The 15,681-nt window shown below is 41.6% G+C and overlaps 1 protein-coding gene across 2 annotated transcripts in view; it reads left to right on the top strand.

Moving 5' to 3' along the window:
• The first annotated feature begins 2,134 nt into the window (after positions 1–2,134).
• Dym (dymeclin) overlaps positions 2,135–15,681 on the top strand; it is a 322,312-nt gene continuing 308,765 nt past the window's right edge. The window contains exon 1 of one of the 2 annotated variants that reach the window (XM_042675227.1): positions 2,135–2,375. The gene's annotated coding sequence lies outside the window, so the exon portion shown is untranslated. Of the gene's footprint in view, positions 2,380–15,681 lie in introns of both variants that reach the window. The other variant, XM_042675228.1, reaches the window with a different exon arrangement.

The following is a 15,681-nucleotide window of genomic DNA, read 5'->3' as shown; positions in this document are numbered from 1 at the left end:
TTCCCAGCCCTATACTTAAATTTTTTTGAATGTGATTTTGTTGCTGTTATAACACACAGCTAGAAATATAGTGGCTTATCAAAGCACATAAGTATTATACTTGTGTAGTCTGCTGAAGTCTGTTATGGACTCATTAGACTAAAATGGTACGGTAAGGCTGTGTATGTATGTCTCTAGAGGCTCTAGAAGGTAATGTGATTCCCCACCTCCCCATACAACTTCTAGAGGACCAGGTTCCTAGTCTCTTACCATCTTCCATCTTAACAGTAACATACATAATAAAGGCATATTTGTCAAAATTAGGAAATGAGTACTGGTGCAATGCTCTGTTTAGATTTCAACAGTCCTCAACCATAGCCTCATGATTGTTCAGCTGGCACACTCTACCATTGGAGACCTGCCTCCAGCATATTGCTTTTGTTGATTCCAGGATCCAATCCAAAGTATCTCATTGCAATTTGTGGAAAGTTTTCATGAAACTGTGTTTCTGCAGTACCTGAAGTCATCAAGTTTATTAAATTTATCAACATACTTCTACAGTTAGTATTGAAAGTTGGTAAGCAAGAATAATACTTTTTACGTTAGCTATAACTCCACCTATAATTCCAACAAGCTTCCTATACTACTAAAACCATTTCTCATTTTATCCTCTGAATTATATGGATGCTTAGCAACATTATGAAACTTGCCAAAGAATAGTGGCAAAATATCCCTAATTTAAAGCTGATCGTTATGATTTGACTCTAAAATATCCTCTATAGGTCCACAGGTTAAAGATTTAACCCTCAGACTATAGGGCTTTTGGGAGGCTGTGGAAACTTTAAAAAGTGAAAGAAATCAGAGGATTTCATTGTGATATTTCCATAGGTATAAAATGTATTCCAGTCAATTTCACCCCTTCAATTAATCTCCTGTCTTTCCTTCCTTCCTAAAACAATTCCAATAGGTTCCATTATTCTATTTTCATACATGCAAATAATCTACTTCTATTACATTTATCCTCACTCACCTTCCTAGGGAGCCCACTTCTGTTTGTTAGGTTCTCAGGTAACTTGCATTTTATATGTTTTCTGTTCTAATTCTTCAACTTCAGTGAATTTACTGGCAGTTGATATTGGAGTAGAATATTTACTATCTGTATTTGTATTTTACACAGAACATTGGCACATATTGACTATATGATGGAAATAATAGTGATAGCTGCCAGGTGCCAGTGGCTCACGCCTGTAAACCTAGCTACTCAGGAGGCTGAGATCTGAGGATCACGGTTCAAAGCCAGCCCAGGCAGGAAAGTCCATGAGACTCCTATCTCCAATAAACCAGTAGAAAACCGGAAGTAGCACTGTAGGTCAAGTGGTAGAGCGCTGGCCTTGAGCTGAAGAGCTGAAGGACAGCGCCCAAGCCCAGAATTCAAGCCCCATAACCGACAAAAATAAATAAATAAAAAATAGTGATAGCTGTTTCATAGTGTTATTTGGGGAAATAAACATCGTAATATTGCATAGGAAGTAGAAAACAACCCATAATATGAATGATTATCAATAACTATGCCTTCAGCAATCATCATCTTCAGAAGAAACTGATTAGAAGAGATAAAGTATTGCTCAAGATGTCAATCTGGTAACTTCAGTTCATTTGACTCCTATTTCATAATTTGAGCTAAGGATTTAGCTCAGTTGGTAGAGCAAGTGCACAGCATGTATAAAGCCCTTATATCCAAAGACTAAAAACAAACAAGCCAACAGAAACTTTCAACTGATTCTTCTTCCTGTAGGGTCTGTCTCCATTATATTGCTGGCAGGTCTAAACCTTCCAGCTGCCTCCGTGAATATTTACTTTCCTGTTCTCAGTTGCTCAGAGACCCATAAGGAATTACTTGGCTCTGGGATGGTTATTCAGCTGGAAGTAACAGGGGTCCTAATAAAGTTAAGGCACTCTAGCATCTGAGAGGAAGAAGGTTTTGCAGCTTCTAACTTTGCCACGTGGCTTGGAGGTTGCCAGGAGACAGGGAGGGTGGAAACCGCCTAGCAACGCCCGATGGACTACATTTCCCAGAAAGCCCGGCGCACGGCGCGCCACGGGGCCGCCCACTGGCATGCGCCCGGCCGTTCGGTCTCTAGCCGCGTTCTCGGTCGCTTCCCTCTTCTCTCCCCGCCTCCCGGCCTCCGCATCTACGCGGGCCGTGACTGGAGCTCGGCCAGAGCCCAGTCACACCCGGAGCCGGAGTCGCAGAGACGTGGAAACATGGAGGCCTGAACCGGTGTTCGCCACCCGGTCTGCAGCGCGACCTCGCTTCTCTGACGTTCTGCACTCCCGTCCGTCCTCAGTCCGCCGTCCGCGGGGCTGGACGCGGAGCTCCCCGCAGGCTGACACAGGTGGGCTCGGCGCCCCCGCCCCGTCCCGCCCCCGCTCTGCCCCTGGACGGTGCCTCCGAGGTGCGGGGCCGGTCTGGTCCCCGAGGGGACTGCCCGAGGGGCTGTGCTGGGCTGCCGCGCGGGCCCTCCCCGCGCCCCTGCGGGCCGTGTCGAGGGGGCGTGTTAGACCACCGAGGACAGCTCCGGGTTCGAGTCTGGGCGTGGGATTGGCGGGATACCGAGGGGAGGAGTCGATGCTTCCGGAGACGGGCGATGTTAATTTGACAAATGGGCGTGTGACGGTGGGCTGGGTGAGCACTGGTGTTTTGTGTGTGGACAGACACGTTTTTATTGAGATGTAATTCACATACTGTAAAATCCACACTAAAAAAGTACAACTCCGTGTTTTTTTATTTTATTATTATTTTTTTGTTTCACATGATCGTGCAACCTCACCAGTTCCAGAACATGTGCATGCCTCCAAAAGAGGCGCCTACCCTTTAGTCACTGCTCAAGCCCTCTCCCTCACCGCCCCTCCCCCCCTCCCCCGCCCCCAGCTTCTGCAGCTGTCTGTCTTCTGTCTCCATGGATTGACTGTTTTAAGTGAAGGATAAAAGGTGGGTGTTGGTGAACTGGAGGTAATAGTGGGATTTGGAGATGGTGGGTGATAAAATGGATCCAAGGACCGGAAAAGGGGAAAGGTTGTCCTGCAAAGACAGGACCTGGGAAAGATTGCCTGGGGGCAGATTGAGTGGGTGCTTGAAAGTCCTGAGGGGAGATGGGTGAAGATGCCCTGTGGAGAGAAGGTGTTGGCATGGGAAATAGTTAAATGGGGATGGAGGTGATGGAGAGGAAGAATCTTAGCTACTTGGGTTGATGAGGAGAGGGCTCAAGGAACTAGCAGTGTAAGGCACTTCTAGAAGGTCTAGAACTGGGAGAACTACAAGTGCTGAAGATGAAGTTTATGAACATGCATTTCTAGAATGACTATCTTGCTTTGGATTTTTGTTTGTTTTTTAATCTTAGACAGTCCTTTTGGCAAGTCAAGTAGACTGGCAAATACGGATATTCCATTCTTCCCTGTTGGAGATTTAAAATCTTCCTTAAGCTCATAAAATTAGTAAACATGGCAGAATGAGTTGAGATTAAAGAGTAAGTGACAAAACAATCAGTTTCCAGTGTATTAAGTGGCAGAGAAATTAGATAAGGCAGTGTTAATAGGAAGGGGATTCTAGTCTAGGAACATAGCCTATTGGTAAAATGATTTCCTAGCATGTTGCAAAGCCTTGGATTCCATACCCAGTACCACAAGGAAGAGGATTCAGCTTTTAAGTCTGTTGTTATTACAGGTGTATATTAGGAGTCTACTGTTTTAATAGGTCAAGGTTTTTTTTTATTTTTGTACCTTTCAAATATAGAAAGGTTCAAGCAGGATGTAAGTGTAGCTCAGTAGTAGAGGACTTGTCTAGCATTCATTTATCAGGGACTGGGTTTGATTTAAAGCACTGCATAAAAACCAAACCAACTAGTGAAATAACATACTTCTATGTACCCATTACCTAGTTCCAAGAATAGTGAACACATGCAAATTTACTTTCATCTTTATCCCTATCCATTCTGATCTCCTACTCCTAATTATTTTAAAGCAAATTGTTTGTTTACCATTTCATCTGTAATTATTTCCGTGTATATCTGTAGGAGATGAACAATTCTCACACTTACCAAAATTACTTGCAAGCTCTTACTATCAGTAGCCAGGACTTTTTTTTTTTGGGGGGGGTGGTCCAGTCATGGGGCCTGAACTCTGGGCCTGGGTGCTGTCCCTCAGCTCTTCAGCTCAAGGCTAGCGCTCTACCACTTGAGCCACAGCGCAACTTAGGCTTTTTCTTTTTGCTTATGTGGTGCTGAGGAATTGAACCCAGGGCCTCAGGCATGCAAAGCAAGCGCTCTACCACTGAGCCACCTTCCTAGCCCCTAGCCAGGCTTTTAATAATATTTATTGGCTACAAGGCAAACACTTTTTATACTTGGCTCTGAAAATTATAGTTTATTGGTCTCTTGATTTTTCCAGTAGATCCTGGCCTGACTGTTGATTTTGTGTGTGTGTGTGTGTGTGTGTGTGTGTGTGTTGATTAATATGTCTCATTCTCTGCAGAAACTTAAAGGAATTGTCACATTGGCTGGTTTTTAATGAGTGAAGTTTTGTGAGGGTAGGAGAAATATACTGTAAAATATACAAGTAATTGATTGTTACCATCATTTAGTGTCATTAGAAGATATTGCCTCAAAAAAACAAAAACAAAAAATGCAAAAGAAAAATCTTAAGTGCCAGAGGCTTAGGGCTGTAATCCTAATTACTTAAGAGACTAAGATCTGAGGATCTTAACCCAGGCAGAGAAATCTGGGAGATCCTTATCCTGATTGATCAGCAAAAAAGCTAGATTGGAGATGTAGCTCAAGTGATAAAAGCACCAGCCATTTTTTAGTGAAAAAGCCAAGCAAGAGCTAGAGGCCCTGAGTTCAATCCTCAGTATCAGCACACACGCATATACCGCAAAGAAGAAAGAAAAAAGAAAAAGCAACCCAGCCAATCAACCAGTCGTTTAATAATGTGTGCCGTAGTTTTGTATGACTGCTGAAACACATAACCACAAATTTAGAAAATTTAGAAATGTAGAAATCTAAAATTATTTCAGTGGCTAAAATTAGTGTATCAACAAGGTTGTGTTCCTTTCTGGATATTTCTAGGGGAGAATCAATTTTCTTTCCTCTTCCAGCTTCTAGAGGCTACCACTCTCCTCGGCTTGTGGCTCCTCTCCTCAGTTTTCAAAGTCATCATTGATGCATCTCTCTGATCATTCTTCTGTTGTCATTCCTCTGACTACAGCTAGGGAAAGGTTCTGCTTTTAAGGATCCATGTAATTGTATAGAGGTCTGCTTGAACAACCCAGGTTACTCGCCCCCTCTAAAAGGTCCTTGCAGCCAGGTGCCGGTGGCTCAGATCTGTAAACCTAGATACTCAGGAGACTGAGATCTGAGGATCGAGGTTCGAAGTCAGTCCAGGCAGGAAAGTCTGTGAGACTCTCCAATTAACCACCAGAAAACAGGAAGTGGCACTGTTGGGCTCAAGTGGGAGAGCATTCACCTTGAGCTGAAGATCTCAGGGACAGTACCAGAGTTCAAGCCCCACAACCGACATAAATAAATACGTAAATAAATGGTGCTTGGTTTAATCATACCTCTGAGGCCCATTTTGCAGGCTCCACAGATTAAGATGTGGACAATTTTGGAGGTTATTTCTAGTGGTTAATTGGGGATAAGAATGCCACAGACTTTCCTGCCTGGGCCAGCTTCGAACTGCAATCCTCAGATCTTAGCCTCCTAAGATCTGGAGCCTGGGTGTCATAGAATCTCCTTCAGAATACTTCATACAATCTTCCTTTTTCTTTTTTTTTTTTGGTCCGGTCATGGGGCCTCAACTCTGGGCCTGGGCGCTGTCCCTCAGCTCTTCAGCTCAAGGCTAGCACTCTTATCACTTGAGCCACAGCGCCACTTCCGGCTTTTTTCTTTTTGCTTATGTGGTGCTGAGGAATCGAACCCAGGGCCTCATACATGCAAGGCAAGCGCTCTACCACTGAGCCACCTTCCCAGCCCCTCTTAAGAGTACTTTCAAAGCCTGATTAAGTAAGGATTAGGTTTGGTCATATGTAACAGAGACCTGAAAAATAATAGCATGAACATGCTATTAGTTTGTTTCTCGTGTGAAGTTCAAAGTGACAACAGGAGGTTGGTTTGACAGGGCCATTGTTATCAGGGACTTAACTTCTTTGCAGTTTCTTACTCTGTCATCCCTTATGTATGGCCCTTGATCTCTATGTCTAATATAGCTGCTGGAGTTCTAGCTCCATCTTCCAAGGAGAAGGAGGAAGGAAGGTCTAAAAAAGTGCTGTTTACTTATTAGGATAACCTAGCCTTTAGATTACTTGACAGCTATGTGCCATTATGTCTGGCCTTATTTCTTTTGATGATTTGTTTGTTATCTCTTCTTCATTTAACACTTGTATATTGTTAGAAAATAGTACTACATAAAAAATAAGATTAAAAACAATAAAATACCCTGCCTTACCCATTCCCACTGTGTGTGTGTGCATGCGCGCACGTGTGTGTACATGCGTGGGTGTGTGTGCACGCGCGTGCTGGTACTGGGGCTTGAACTCAAGGCCTCACACTCTTACTTGATTTTTTTCACGTAAATGCTGGTGATCTAGCACTTGAACCAGATCTACACTTCCATCAATTCCCACTTTTTAATATGGACCTGAGGTAACTCATTTTGAAAACTCCTTTAAGCTTTTTCTCCTGATCTTTACCTTTGTGTTTGTAAAATATGTCTAAATTGCTGTATTTTAGATAATACCTATTGACTTTTTGTTATGGCAGATGAGGTACTATTTTCCTTCTTGGTGCAGGTATATAAGAATTCTTGGGGGCTGGGAAGGTAGCTCAGGGGTAGAGCGCTTGCCTTGCATGCCTGAGGCCCTGGGTTCGATTCCTCAGCACCACATAAGCAAAAAGAAAAAAGCTGGAAGTGGCGCTGTGGCTCAAGTGGTAGAGCGCTAGCCTTGATCTGAAGAGCTGAGGCACAGTGCCCAGGCCCAGAGTTCAGGCCCCATGACCGGACCCCCCCCCCCCCCCAAAAAAAAAAAAAAAAAAAAGAGAATTCTTGGTTAGGGCTGGGAAGGTGGCTCAGTGGTAGAGCACAGCGCATGCCTTGAATGCATGAGGCCTGGGTTCAATTCCTCAGCACCACATAAGAAAAAAGAAAAAAGCCAGAAGTGGCACTGTGGCTCAAGAGCACTAACCTTGAGCTGAAGAGCTGAGGGACAGCGCCCAGGCCGAGTTCAGGCCCCACGACTGACCCCCCCCCCAAAAAAAAAAAAAAAAAGAAGAAGAATTTAACCAAGAATTATTACATTATTACAACATAAATGCTGTTCACTGCTAGTGAATAGTTTGCTCTCTCTCACTTTCTTTAATTTGTTTAGTTTTCCTCGAACATATTCACATATTCTTTTTTTGTCAGTTGTGGGGCTTGAACTCTGGGCCTGGGCGCTGTCCTTCAGCTCTTCTGCTCAAGGCCAGCACTTTACCACTTGAGCCACAGTGCCACTTCCTGTCTTCTTGTGGTTAATTGGAGATGAGAGTCTCTCGGACTTTCCTGCTTGGGTTGTCTTTGAACCTTGATCCTCAGATCTCCACCTCTTGAATAGCTAGGATTACAGGCATGAGCCACTGGTGCCTGGCCACATATTCATTTTTACCATACGGTTTGAAAGACTTTTGGGGATTATGGTCAGGAAACAGATACATGATACTACGTTGGCAACTGTGTGTGTGTGTTTGTCGGTCGTGGGGGCTGAACTCTGAGCCTGGGTGCTATCCCTTAGCTCTTCAGCTCAAGGCTAGTGCCCTACCACTTGAGCCATAGTGCCACTTCTGGCTTTTTTCTGCTTATGTGGTGCTGAGGAATCGAATCCAGGGCCTCATGCATGCAAGGCAACCACTCTACCACTGAGCAACTTCCCAGCCTGTATATAAGTTTTTTTTTTTTTTTGTCCCAGATCCAGAGTCTTCATGTCTATGTTAGCTTTGCTGGTCAGGTGAAAAATCTTAAGAGTCATCACAGCCCTGATTTTTAACATTCCTGTTTTGTTTATGCTTTCTTATCTAGAACTCTTATTAAATATTAATATATTCTAAATTTAGCTTATTTTTTTGCTTCTGTTTTCCATTTATCCACATTTTCTTTTTTTTTTTTTTTTTGAGTCCGGTCATGGGGCCTGGGTGCTGTCCCTCAGCTCTTCAGCTTAAGGCCAGCGTTCTACCACTTGAGCCACAGTGCCACATCCAGCTTTTTCTGTTACGTGGTGCTAAGGAATGAAATCCAGGGCCTCATGCATGCAAGGCAAGCACTCTACCACTGAACCACCTTCCCAGCCCCTGAACCTGCTTTCTTGTGTGTGTGTGTGTGTGTGTGTGTGTGTGTGTGCGCGCGCGCGCGTGTATGTGTGCGCGTGTATGTGTGCATGATTTTGCATCCCACCTGCCTGGGTTTAAAGCTTGGTTTGCCACTTTCTTTTTTTTTTTGGGTCCGGTCGTGGGGCCTGAACTCTGGACCTAGGCGCTGGTCCTCAGCTCTTCAGCTCAAGGCTAGTGCTCTACCACTTGAGCCACAGTGCCACTTCCAGCTTTTTTTTTTTTTTTTCTTTATGTGGTGCTGAGGAATCGAAACCCAGGGCCTCAGGCATGCAAGGCAAGTGCTGTACCACTGAGCCAACTTCCCAGCCCTGGTTTGCCACTTTCTAGCTCTCTAATTTTTGGCAAGATTCTTAATATTTCTTTGCTTCAATTTATTTCTGTGTGCTAAGTATTTAGGTTGTATGGACCAGGGAGCATATTAAGAATGATGTATTTGTACTTTCATAACAATAGAATTTTTTCTACAAATTTTTATTAATGACCTTCAAAATGCAATGTTAATAATGACTGATAATGTTTTGTAATAAAAGATTGCCCATAGGGCTGGGAAGGTGGCTCAGTGGTAGAGCGCTTGCCTTGCATGTATGAGGCCCTGGGTTCGATTCCTCAGCACCACATAAGCAAAAAGAAAAAAAGCCAGAAGTGGTGCTATGGCTCAAGTGGTAGAGCACTAGCCTTGAGCTGAATTGCTGAGGGACAGCGCCCAGGCCCAGAGTTCAGGCCCCACGACCGGACCTCCCCCCCCCCCCCCCCCAAAAAAAAAAAAAAAAAAAAAGATTGCCCATGGGGGAAAAAAAAAAATTGTTAGAGGAAGAAATAAGATTTTTCTTGATTGGGGTTTAAAGTTACAATTTCTGTTGTAAAAATTGATCATAAATATTTATATGTTAGTTCTGGTATATATTGAGATTATATATTTCATCTTTAAAAGTATCTTCTTTTTTTTTTTTTTTTGTTGGTCTGGGGCTTGAACTCTGGGCTTGGGCGCTGTCCCTGGGCTCTTCAACTCAAAGCGAGTGCTCTACTGCTTGAGCCACAGTGCCACTTCCGGTTTTCTAGTGGTTTATTGGAGATAAGAGTTTCACGGACTTTACTGCCCGGGCTGGCTTTGAACTGGGATCCTCAGTTGAGTAGCTAGGATTACAGGTATGAGCCACTGGCGCCCGGCTAAAAGTATCTTCTTACATAGTATTGTGAAGTGCTGTCAATACATAAGCATATGTTTTTAATAGGATATATCCATTGCTTAGAAAGCATTTACCAAATTATTAGATTCTTTACTTTGATAACTTGTAGCACATTATTATACTTCAGATTAATACTAATCACTTCTTTGAGGGTTAGATGGAAACTCCTCATTACATTTCTGAAATGTGGAAAGTTCTTTTGTAATTACATTCAGGTTGGAAAAATGTATCTTCCAATAGTTTGATTTTGGAGAATGTATCTGATTGTGTATTTGTGTGGGAATGGAAATCTCTTATTAAAAAAAAAAGTTTTTTTTTTCCCCATCCTAGGTCTTGAACTCTAGGCCTGGGGGCACTGTCCTTGAAGTTTGTGCTTAAGGCTAATGCTTTACTACTTGAGGCACAGTTCCACTTTGAGGGGTTAATTGTAGATCAGAGTTTCACAGACTATCCTTCCTGGGCTGACTTTGAACTGTGATCCCCAGATCTCAGCCTCCTGAGTAGCTAGGATTACAGGCATGAGCCACCAGTGCCTGGCTTTTTTTTTTAATTTTAATTTTTTTTATTGTGAAAATACTGTACAGAGGGGTTACAATTACATGGGCAAGATAGTGAGTACATTTCTTATCAAGCATTGTAGCCTCCTCCTTTGTTTACCCTTTCCATCCCTTCCCATCCTCTCTCCCCCCCTTTTGATATATCTTGATTGCAGCATACATCTTGAATTTCTTCAAGGTTTGTAAATTTGTTCAGCTGAGTCATTTTTTTGCTTCAGACACATGTTGACCACTATTATTATACATTTTAGCAGATTCTATTTCGGATTGTGCTGAGTGTTTTCTTTAAAAAAAAAAAATCAGGACAGTATCAATTCCAGATGGACCATTCTTTGAATAACTATTTTCATTGTATGATTCACATGTTAAAGATGTTAAGGATCTTTATTGATCTAGTTCCAGTGGTGTAGTTCCTGATATCAGGGAAGTGAGGGTGGGAGGATCATAGTTTGAGATTAGTCTTTCTAAAAATAAATTAAGCCCGGTGCCAGTACCTCATACCTGTAATTCTAGGTAATCAAAAAGCCAGAAGTGGCACTGTGGCTCAAGTGGTAGAGCGCTGGCCTTGAGGTGAAGAGATGAGGGACAACGCCCAGGCCCAGTGTTCAGGCCCACAACCGGACCCCCCCCCCCCCCAATAAATAAATAAATAAATAAATAATTTTAAAAAAGAGTCTTACAGAGCTGAGAGGATTTGAACTCAGCTTGGACAGGAAACTCTGTAAAACTCTCATCTCCAATTAACCAGCAAAAAGTTAGAAACAGAGCTGTGGCTCAAGTAGTAGAGCTCTGGTCTTGAGCAATAAAGCTAAAGGACAGCATCCAGCCTATGAGTTCTAGCACTAGTATTGGCACATGTAGAAACAAAAGTAAATAAATAAAATAAAGCAGAAAGGGTTGGTGGGTATGTGGCTCAAGTGGCAGAGTACTTAGAGGCCCTTAGTTCAAACTGTACTACCACTTCAAAAAATAAGATACATATTTTCTTTGGACACATTGCTTTGGCTGCTGTAATTAATGAAGTTAACTAACTATTGATGATTGCCTTTGGTGAACAAATAAGTCATTTGGAAATCTGCTTTGCTTCATGTATTCATTTTTGGGAAGACTTTTTTTATTTTTATTTTATTTTATTTTTTGTCAGTCCTGGGCTTGAACTCTGGGCCTGGGAGCTGTCCCTCAGCTCTTCAGCACAAGGCAAACACTCTACCACTTGAGCCACAGTGCCACTTCTTATCTTCTGGTGGTTAATTGGAGATGAGAGTCTCATGGACTTTCCTGCCTGGGCTAGTTTTGAACCTCAATCCTCAAATCTTACCCTCCTGAGTAGCTAGGAATATAGGCATGAGCCACTGGCTCCCAGCTTGGGAAGGCATCCTGTTGTGGTGAAATACCTTGTTCCATATGCTCTAGCTTTCCTGATTTTTTCTTTCATGAGTTGGGAGTAAGTGCTGTGTGGGAAGGCAGGCTGAAATATTAAAATGGATGCTATGTCTGGTAATGCTTACTGTGTTGTATTCTGGAGTAGCAGTGGTTGTATTACCTAATAAACAAAATGCATTGACATCTAAGTTTAAAAAAATGTACTCCAGGGGCTGGGAAGGTGGCTCAGTGGTCGAGCGCTTGCCTTGCATGCATGAGGCCCTGGGTTCAATTCCTCAGCACCACATAAGCAAAAAGAAAAAAGCTGGAAGTGGTGCTGTGGCTCAAGTGGTAGAGTGCTAAACTTGAGCTGAAGAGCTGATGGACAGTGCCCAGGCCCAGAGTTCAGGCCCCACAACCGGACCCCCCTCTCCCCCCAAAAAATGTACTCCATTGTAACTTAAAAGTTTAACTTCAGAGTTTACTACTTTTCTTCTTTTGCAATGATATTTATTGGGCATAAAAAGTCATAGAATAACAATATTTATGTCCTGAAATGAACAGGTTCAGGGATATGTCTGTCCTGGGGAGATGGCCTACAGTATCCCTGAACCTTGTTCATTTTCCCTGATGTCTTTCTACTGCTCTGTAGTCTTCCCAGGATTCCATGAGGGTGAATTGGCTTGCTTCTTCTAAGTGTCCTCTTTGACAGGCACTTAACCTTGGGGCTTCTTCAGCTCTATTGGTTTGGTTACACTCTTATCACCTTCCTATCTTTTTCACCTTGCCTAAACTTAACTTTTGTGGGCTTATGCCTTCTTATTTTAAATGCTGTCATTTCACTGGAGTGAATACCCAACTATACTTAATATAGCACTTGGAACATAGTTGTCTTTCAGAGAATGTTCCATCACTTGATAACTCATGGTGCCTGTGGCATTTAACATGTCCTTTGGCTAATGTCCATTGCTCAGTTCTCTGGTATCTTGTTTCAAACAAAATGAATACAAATGAGGCGCATACATACATATATATATATATATATATATATATATATATATATAATCAGGAGACTAGTAAATACTTTGGATTATGATTTGTGTATTTTCATCTAAAGATGAGACAAAGTATACTAGCTGTCATGTACATATTTTCAAGGTGTTAGGACAGGATTTGGTTATCATAAATTTTCAGATCCACACATACTTTTCATTTAAAGTACATCGAGTCAAGAGATAGGAGTAATTATAATTTTTTATTCATATTAGATATTTCACAAATTAGATAAAACGTATTAAGCATATTATTTCTAAATTTAGAGTATTGTTTTGGCCTATGAAGGTAAAATTGACTTTGGGAAATAACTAATCTGAAACATTATATAAGAGATAGACAGCAGAAAAGATGTATTCAAAGGGTAGTTAAATTCTGAATGTTATGAGTGCTCCGGGATTATAGAGGAAAAGAGATTACACCATGAGGAAATTAGTAGAATTTAAGGTGTGTAGGACAGGTATGGTATTGAAAGGCAAGTGTGACTGGCAGGTACAGAGAGCTGTGGGAGAGCTCATTGGCAGATTGCTCTAATTTTGTTATGACCCTTATTGCAGATAGAAGCTTCCAGATCACTGTGAATGTTTTGTTTTGTTTTTTTGAGATAGAGTTTTAGCATGTAGCCTGGGCTGGTCATAGACTTAGCATTCTACTGTCTCAGCCTGGGATTATAGGTACATATCACCATTAGTAATTATTTTTTTAAAAATCTTTCTTGCTGTTGTTTTTAATATGCTTATAATGTACCATGTGATTTTCTTGTTTCTTTTGTATGTTCTTCTCCCCCACCCTTGGTAATTATAAAGAACTTAAAATAGTTTCTAACGGGCTGGGAAGGTGGCTCAGTGGTAGAGTGCTTGACTTGTATGCATGAGGCCCTGGGTTCGATTCCTCAGCACCACATAAGCAAAAAAAGCTGGAAGTGGCACTGTGGCTCAAGTGGTAGAGCACTAGCCTTGAGCTGAAGAGCTGAGGGACAGTGCCCAGGCCTGGAGTTCAGGCCCCACAACCCACAAAAAAAAAAAGTTTCTAATATAAAAATCAGTAAAGAGGGCTGGGAAGGTGGCTCAGTGGTAGAGTGCTTGCCTTGCATGCCTGAGGCCCTGGGTTGGATTCCTCAGCACCACATAAGCAAAAAGAAAAAAGCTGGAAGTGGTGCTATGGCTCAAGTGGTAGAGCGCTAGCCTTGAGCTGAAGAGCTGAGGGACAGCGCCCAGGCCCAGAGTTTAGGCCCCACAATCGGACCCAAAAAAAAAAAAGTCAATAAAGAAACATAAATGGATGAAATGAAAGTGTTTTTGCACATAGTTTATTCTATCTCAAATTCTCCTATATTTCCATAGCTTGTTATATATGAATAATTCCATTGTAGTACTTATATTTTAGTAATTTATTGATTTATTGTCTTTCCATTAGATTTGAGTTCATTAATGAGAGAGGCCTGGTTTCATTCCTCTTGTGTTTTTAGCAGCCATCCTAACTCTTAGCATTTCATTTCTATGTGTATCATTTATCTGTGGGAAGAATGCTTGATTATGTGATTGAGATAGCATGAGCCAACAATGCTGAATTTTGCTATCAAAAAAATAGTGACCTATTTTGAAAGATAGGTAATAAATTCTATTTTAAGATTTAATTTGATAGCAGTGAGGTAGCATAGATAGATGAAATGACAAGGAAATTAATAAATATTAAAAGGGCAGACTCACCCACTAGTACCAGGAAGTAATAACTGAAGAACAGAGCAGCAAGCTTTCCCTTCGTATCCTTTTAGATGTGAAGTTATAAGAAGAGGGAGACATAAAGGATCCATCTGCATCTACCTTCTACTTTCATATATTAAGAAGAAAAAGGTAAAGAGAAAATTAGGAGGCATGTTTCTTAAAGGGAAGTCCTGAAACTCACCCTCTTGTCCCAGCGGTTTTTGGGTAGGACTAGATCATATCTCCATGTTTTAGAATAATAAACAGCACCAATTTTGGGCACCTAGACCAATGTCTAATGATCAGAGGTTGTGGGATGCCATGACCATATGTATTTCCCCAGCTCAGAAAGTGTAGACTGGGCTGGGAAGGTGGCTCAGTGGTAGAGTGCTTGCCTTGCACGCATGAGGCCCTGGGTTTTGATTCCTCAGTACCACATAAGCAGAAAAAGACAGAAGTGGCGCTGTGGCTCAAGTGGTAGAGTGCTCACCCTGAGCTGAAGAGCTGAGGGACAGTGCCCAGGTCAGAGTTCAGGCCCCATGATCAACAACAACAAAAAAAGTATAGACTATATCCTACATAGAGAATAGGAAATGTTTTTCCTATATCCTGTTACACTAAAACAAATTCTTGTTGAGACTTCTACCTTGTGAGACTTCTTTTTATTGTGAGACTCCTTGAAATGCTTTTCATGTGTGGATCTTACTAGGCTTTAAACTTAGGGCTTCACTCTTGCTCACTGTTGCTCTTCCACTTGAGTCATTGTTCCTGTCCTACTTTTTGCAGTTGTTTAGAGATAGAATCTAGTGGACTATTTCTGTAGTTCAGGCCGGTCTCAAATTGTGATCCTCCAGATCTCAGACTATTGAGTAGTTAGTATTACCGGTATGAACGGCTGACATATGACCTATGTTTCTTATAAGCTATCTATAAGTGTCCTATATGTTATTTAAACTAATGGAATCCTACTTCTGTTTTACCTGTACTGAGACTTTGTTTTTACTTGTTATTTTGGGTATTTTTATATATTCACATAAGATCTATCTCATTCTTTTCCATTCTACAGAGTATTTCATTGCATGCATATGTCACAATATAATTAATTCCCTAACGATCATTTAGTTATGCTACATGTTGTCATTATAAGAAAGATAATATTTTTTTGTAAATAGAATTTTATTGTTATTAATATGTCATAAAAAGGGGTTATTGTTTTATAAGGCAGGTAATAAATACATTTCTTTTTTTGGAAAATGTCACCCCTCCCCTCACTTGAAAATATCATTTCAAGGCCATTTTTATACAATGGGAACATTAGGAGAGTAATGAATAGTTGACTGGGAAAACTGGTTTGGGGAGGAATGATTAAATGAATTTCACATATATTAGGATGGAGTTCTTTACCATAGTGTATTAAAAATAAGTA

This window comes from Dipodomys spectabilis, unplaced genomic scaffold (genome assembly GCF_019054845.1).
Source record: "Dipodomys spectabilis isolate Male_0828 unplaced genomic scaffold, ASM1905484v1 ptg000024l, whole genome shotgun sequence".
NCBI lineage: Eukaryota > Metazoa > Chordata > Mammalia > Rodentia > Heteromyidae > Dipodomys > Dipodomys spectabilis.
Note: the sequence above shows the minus strand (reverse complement) of the source record. Positions and strands in the feature narration are given on the sequence as shown.